Raw genomic sequence first — 6,265 nt, 5'->3', positions numbered from 1 at the left:
CATTTTTTTGCATCGGATTTCATAGAAATTATCATGATAAAAACATTACGAATTAAAAACCTTCTCTAAATTCGTCGGCCATGATTATTTTATTTCTGGCATTTGTACGCATTTTAAAATCACATAAAATTGAAAATAAAAAAATCAAATTGTTCAGAACTTTGATGATAGATATTTAAAATGAGGATGTGTGTGTGAGTTTGAGTTTTGAATTTTAAAAGTATATTAGTGGGATTCATGAAACGTCGCCAAGTTATTGCAAATGTCGCATTTGTTGCAAAATTTGCCACCTTGCAGCGCAGCCATAATATTTGAGCTGGCAATCAATGCAAACTCAAAGTCGCGAAACACATGGTATTTTATTGTTCTGGAATACTTAAAAAAAATATACATAAGTGAAGATGTCTTCGAAATATGATTGTAAAAACTTTTCTTTTTCACTTACGCGCGGCATTTCCCCAATAATACCTGAGTAATTATAGTAAAAACCACATTTTTAGCTGCACTTTAACATGTAACGAAAATAAAACATTGAAAACATCAGCGTTTTTATAAAAAAACCGACTACACCATTTGCAGTTGTAAATGCGAAAGCGTCAATTGTAAATGAGAATAGTCATTTTTAAATGAGAAAGCGTCAATTGAAAATGAGAATAGTCAATTGTAAATGAGAAAGCGTCAAATGAAAATGCGAAAGCGTTATTTGGAAATGAGAATAGTCAATTGTAGATGAGAAAGCGTCAATTGTAAATGAGGTTAGTCAATTGTAAATGAGAAAGCGTCAAATGAAAATGCGAACGCGTCAGTTGTAATTGAGAATAGTCAATTGTAAATGAGAAAGCATCAAATGAAAATGCGAAAGCGTCATTTGGAAATGAGAAATAAAAGTAAATGAATTGCGTACTGCATATATAATAGATGATTTAAATTCGCTTATCACTGATAATACTTAATCAATTATGTCGCTATAAAACGCGTTTGAAAACGGAATTTTTAAGTTTTCAGAAGGTTATGATCTTCATCTTTGCTGTTTGTAAGCTACGTCATATTAGAGTATGTACATAGATAAGGAGACAGGAAAATAAAGCTGGCCAATATTCGGATGAAAACGATGCCGGTCGAATTCCGAAAAACCTTCACGAATTACTTATATACATATAAATGTATGTATGTAGTTCATCATGACCTTCTTGAATCTGCTTAAACCATTACGGTATGTCTCGGATCAATGTATGTAGCTCGATAGAGAACACTATTCGGTTTTATTTTCGCCGGGAAGTCGCAGTTGTTTTACACTGGCGGAAGAACTACTTTACGATTAAAAAGTATATAAATCAAGTATGTTAAAAATATGCATATATATAAATTACTTGGACATTTCATTAATAAAGTGCTGCGTTTAGCGCCATATACCCCCATGCTAAACCCCATTGAAATAATCTGGGGAAAAATCAAAATGCATGTAAAGGGGCATATCTCAAACCCAGTCATAAATGGGCCAAACCTTGTTGAACAACGGCTGCAATATTTGGAGAATTTGGTGGATGACGCGAAACTATAATCACCGGAGGAGACTGCGCGAGAGTATTTCAGCACGCAACATCTTTCCATGGAAATGCCTTATCTTTACAAGATATGCAAGTTAGGACATAATAAACTTGCATTTTTAATAACATCTAAATAATTTCTGAATAAAAAGGAGTTTCTCATTTCCAAATGACGTTTTCGAATTTTCATTTGACGCTTTCTCATTTACAATTTACTATTCTCATTTTCAATTGACGCTTTCTCATTTACAATTGACTATTCTCAATTACAAATGACGCTTTCTCATTTACAATTGACTATTCTCAATTCCAAAAGACGATTTCGCATTTTCATTTGACGCTTTCTCATTTATAATTGACTACTCTCAATTACAAATGACGCTTTCTCATTTACTATTGACCTTTTCTCATTTACAATTGACTATTCTCAATTTCAAATGACGATATCGCATTTACAATTGACTATTCTCATTTCCAAATGACGCTTTCGCAATTTCATTTGACGCTTTCTCATTTACAACTGGAAATGGTGTAGTGCGACCTCCAATTTTTTTTTTTTTCAAAATAAAAAAAATCGTGTATTTTTTTCTAACAAATAACAATATTTTGATGTAGCGTTTATGAATTTCCAAAGGGTATTTTTTGAGCCCTTCTAATATATATGTTTATTTTTTTACAGACTAGATTCGAAGATAGCGTTTTAATTTTCTGGGCTTGCGATACGTTTAATATTTTAGTGTTTTCTAAGAATCTTTTTTATATGTATTTTGAATCAACTCTTTTTCTTTATTTTTTTTTCAATAACAGAGTTATTTGTCCCTACCTTTAGTATTTCCCACTAACGTTTAAAGCGCAAAGAATAATAGAGTTATTCAGTGACTTTTGCATCGCGTTAAAACGCATGTACTGAACATTTATCCACTTCACACTTCCACTCGAACAATTGGTCATGAAAACGTTGCAAACTCTCGACTTTGGTAAAGCAATTAGATCGTATATACTTTGCATTATGTCGACTTTGGCACCTTCTCGCGGATTTTCCTGGCAATTAAATTGCCAAAAGGCACAGGGCGTTTCATATTAGGCATACACGTAGAGGAAAAAATTTCGCAGCAAAATTTAACTTGGTATCGGGTTTCGATGCCAGTACTTTTTTTTGGTTCCTACTCAGTACTTGGTTCAAAAGTATCGATGCCAAAATTACTTGGTATCGAACGAAAAGTATCGAGTATGTACTTGTATTTACTCGTATCGTTTCATCCCTACTCACAGCCAGTGTGACCCTTTTGATCCAAGTGCGGCAAAAGTGATACATTTTTCGATGAATTTTGGAGAGATACTTTTTTTCAATTTTGATACTTTTCCAAACTCATATTGTCTTTTTTTGTCAAACCAAACTGTATGCCAAGTAACCCAGCTGATATAGTAAGCAAGCTAAAAATGCTTTAAATAACTTTTTATATTTCGAACTTCTTTTATTTTTAACTTGTTATGTTTGCCGCATAGCTCTGCTCTAGAACAAATGGAATGCATAATTTTTGCCTTAAAAATTATTAAAAAATTTGAATTCCGAGTCCTATAAGTACAAAAGTATTTAAACTAAAAACAACATTATATATAAGACATTTTTGCTGTTTTTATTATACTAATACCCAGTTGAGCTGATACATGTAAGACCTTTTCGTTATGATTACATACAGTGATACATATTGACACATTTTAAGTCTCTTTTCTGCTACAATTTTTCACAAGCCCGCACAGTGGTTCGGATAGCAGATCTAGCTGGACGAAAGTCAAATTTTTTTTGTTTTTAAAATACTTAATGGTACTTGGAATACATTCCTGACAATACATTCAAATAGAAATTGCATTTATTAAAGCATTAACATATGAAAACAAACAAAAAAAGGTTGTGTGTTAAAACAGAAAAATACTTGGAGTTATAAAACCTTTGGTTATGTAAGAGTTAAAAAAAATAGTACCTCGCAAATTTTCTGCTTTCTGAAATTAAAAAATTATACAACAGGCATGCAAATCTTTAAGCGCTGTCATAAAATTTTTTCTGAAATTTATTTGTGTTTCTTGCTGTGATCTTAAATTTTAGTCATGGTAAATAAAATCTTAAGAAGTGAGTTGTTTGACATTTGGTGTTGCTGAAACTTCTAAAAGACAACAAGGTGTCCGTGATTATGTGATTAGTAAATTGAAAGAAATATCTGATGAGAAATATCGTTCCGAAGTAAATAAAGTAAATTAAGTAAATGACTTTAGATTCGTAATCAGCAACCCAGAAAATCCCCAGATACCCTGTTACATAGAAATCTACCGATTTTTTTTAATTTTCGTCCGCCATATTGGATCCGCCATTTTGAATTTTTGGTAAATGACTTTAGATATGTAATCAGCGACCCAGAAACCCTCCAGATACCCAGCTTCATAGAAATCTACCGATTTTTTTAAATTTTAGTCCGCCATTTTGAATTTTTGATAAGTGACTTCAGATTCGTAATCAGCGACTCAAAGATCCCCTAGGTAAGAAGTGCTGTAAAGATCCATCAACGAGTATTTGTTTAGATAGTTTCGCCCAGCTAGATTTGCGATCCGAACCACTGTGGCCCGCGGTCACACTGCTCACAGCTTATTCATTATTTCGTTTAGCTCTTCGATTGTTCGCTGATTGCTCATGTCAAGTCCGACAGCCTGATGTCCTGTTGTTGTACCGATGTGGCGATGTGTCGATGTGTCGTTGTACAATGCGCAAAATTGAATTTACATTTTTAAGTGCAACAGCATCGACGCCGGCGCTTTTAATGTACTATAGTGTTGTAACTGCTTTTGCTAACGGCAATCACTCTGGGCTGGACATTACGCCTTTTAGTGGGATTTTTCTCACTTGCATTATTTTACGTTTTCTCTGCTACATGTAGCTACATGCATGCACATGAACATAAATACATATGTATACATATTCTCATTCGCGTAATTTTTTCCCCTGCATATTTTATGTTGATCAGTTGCCGCTAGCGGGCATAAATTTACATCGCAGTGACTACCAATCGAGAGACATATGTACAAAAATGGCAATTAATGCTTATGCACGCACATATGTATATACCCTGCATTAAGTGGGACTAGGTTAAACACTGTTACAGGACCACGCAACTTTGTAACCAACACTAGTAACCAAAATGGTCCAAATATATGGAGAAAGTATGGTTACATTAACATTGCGATGTCATTGGACCTGGTCCAACGCTGCATAACATGGCACCACCTAGACAACTACTCCTTTTGGACCATGGGTCATTCGGCAACCGAATCATATTGCCGATGGACCACGAAGAGGTGATGTTCAATACATATATGAGTTTTTTACGTTTAAAGTGGTCCAGGTCAGCATAACAAGTTACTAGTATGCAGCCTGGTCCTTTTGCACATACTTTAAAACCACAACCCCGTGGACCACCTGGTCCTTAAATTTTTTCAGGGAATAATGAGGTAGATATATTTTATTGGGAAATTGGTAGATAAAGATGCCATTCTGAAATATCACTGCGTTAAAGATTCATAACCTCACTTATGCTTGCACATACATATGTATGTATTTGTTGGTGCTTCATTGATCGATTGATATCCATAGTAGAATTTACATAAATTTTCATGCTCAACATATTTATGCACATGTGTGTATGCGAGTACGTTTTTGTCTGTGTTTTCGCAATTGCATTCAATTTTCATATTTTAAAGCTGTGTGGGCTCTTTCATTCGACACGTGTAATTCAGTGAAATTAAATAAATTGAGTGCACATTCTTGTGCTCGACAAATTGCGATATTTCATTACGTTCAGTACGAAAACAAAACCACAAAGAAATCGCATTAATTTTAATGCGCTAAATGGAAGTAGGGCTTAATTCATAAATACATACATACATACATACATACATATGTACATATTTACATACTTGTATATGGCTTCGTATTAAAATCGACCATTTGACATTAAGGCGTTCCTTTGTTTATTTTAAAACTCGTAAATTTTTAAGTTTCATTCGAAAATAAAATAAAATATAATAATTTTTAACTAAAACGAAATAAATTAAAATAAAATAAAAAATTTAACTAAATAATAGAAAAAATAAAAGAAAATAAAGAAATAAATTAACAAAAACTAAAATGAAATAAAATAAATAAAAATATTTATTTGTTGAATATAATTGTTAGAAGGCCATAAAATAACCAAAGAAAAACAAATAACTTAAGGACATGCACACCTAAAAGTTAAACATTCTAATAATAGAAATATTAAAAAAAACCAACAAAACCAACAACCACATGATCAAGTTTAAACAGCACTGGAACAGTTGCGCTTGATTGTAGTTGGCTTAACGATTGAAATAGTGGAAAAAAGCAACAAGAATTCACAAGGCGAACTTAGCACAGTGCGTAGGCAACTGGCTGAGTGAGTGGGATCGTCGGTTCGAATCCTCCCATATAAAAACATGGAAAACTTTGAGCGCTTTGAGTGATATCTAAATATGTTTTGATTTCAAAAAAAACATAGGTATATTTTTTTCGCTATAGAACAATCCTAGCGCATAAAAATTCCGACTTTACTTTTTCACATGCATTTTTGGACCAGCCTAATGTACCTACATACATAGGTTTTTTGTATACAATTTTTAATTATTTATTTTGCTATTGGCCGTCAAACGTGTAT

General features: G+C 33.0%; 2 protein-coding genes across 6 annotated transcripts in view; one reads left to right on the top strand and one right to left on the bottom strand.

Annotated features, from left to right (window-relative positions):
- The window catches only part of LOC118739217 (long-chain-fatty-acid--CoA ligase 5-like), a 431,825-nt gene that overhangs the window by 398,185 nt on the left and 27,375 nt on the right, over positions 1-6,265 (bottom strand). The window lies entirely within an intron of this gene.
- The window catches only part of LOC118739222 (beta-1-syntrophin-like), a 183,249-nt gene that overhangs the window by 163,368 nt on the left and 13,616 nt on the right, over positions 1-6,265 (top strand). The gene's annotated exons all lie outside the window — the stretch shown is intronic.

The sequence above is a fragment of the Rhagoletis pomonella genome, unplaced genomic scaffold (genome assembly GCF_013731165.1).
Source record: "Rhagoletis pomonella isolate Grant_MI unplaced genomic scaffold, Rhpom_1.0 Rhpom_scaffold_00005, whole genome shotgun sequence".
NCBI lineage: Eukaryota > Metazoa > Arthropoda > Insecta > Diptera > Tephritidae > Rhagoletis > Rhagoletis pomonella.
The sequence above is the reverse complement of the archived record's forward strand: the minus strand, read 5'-3'. Positions and strand labels throughout refer to the sequence as shown.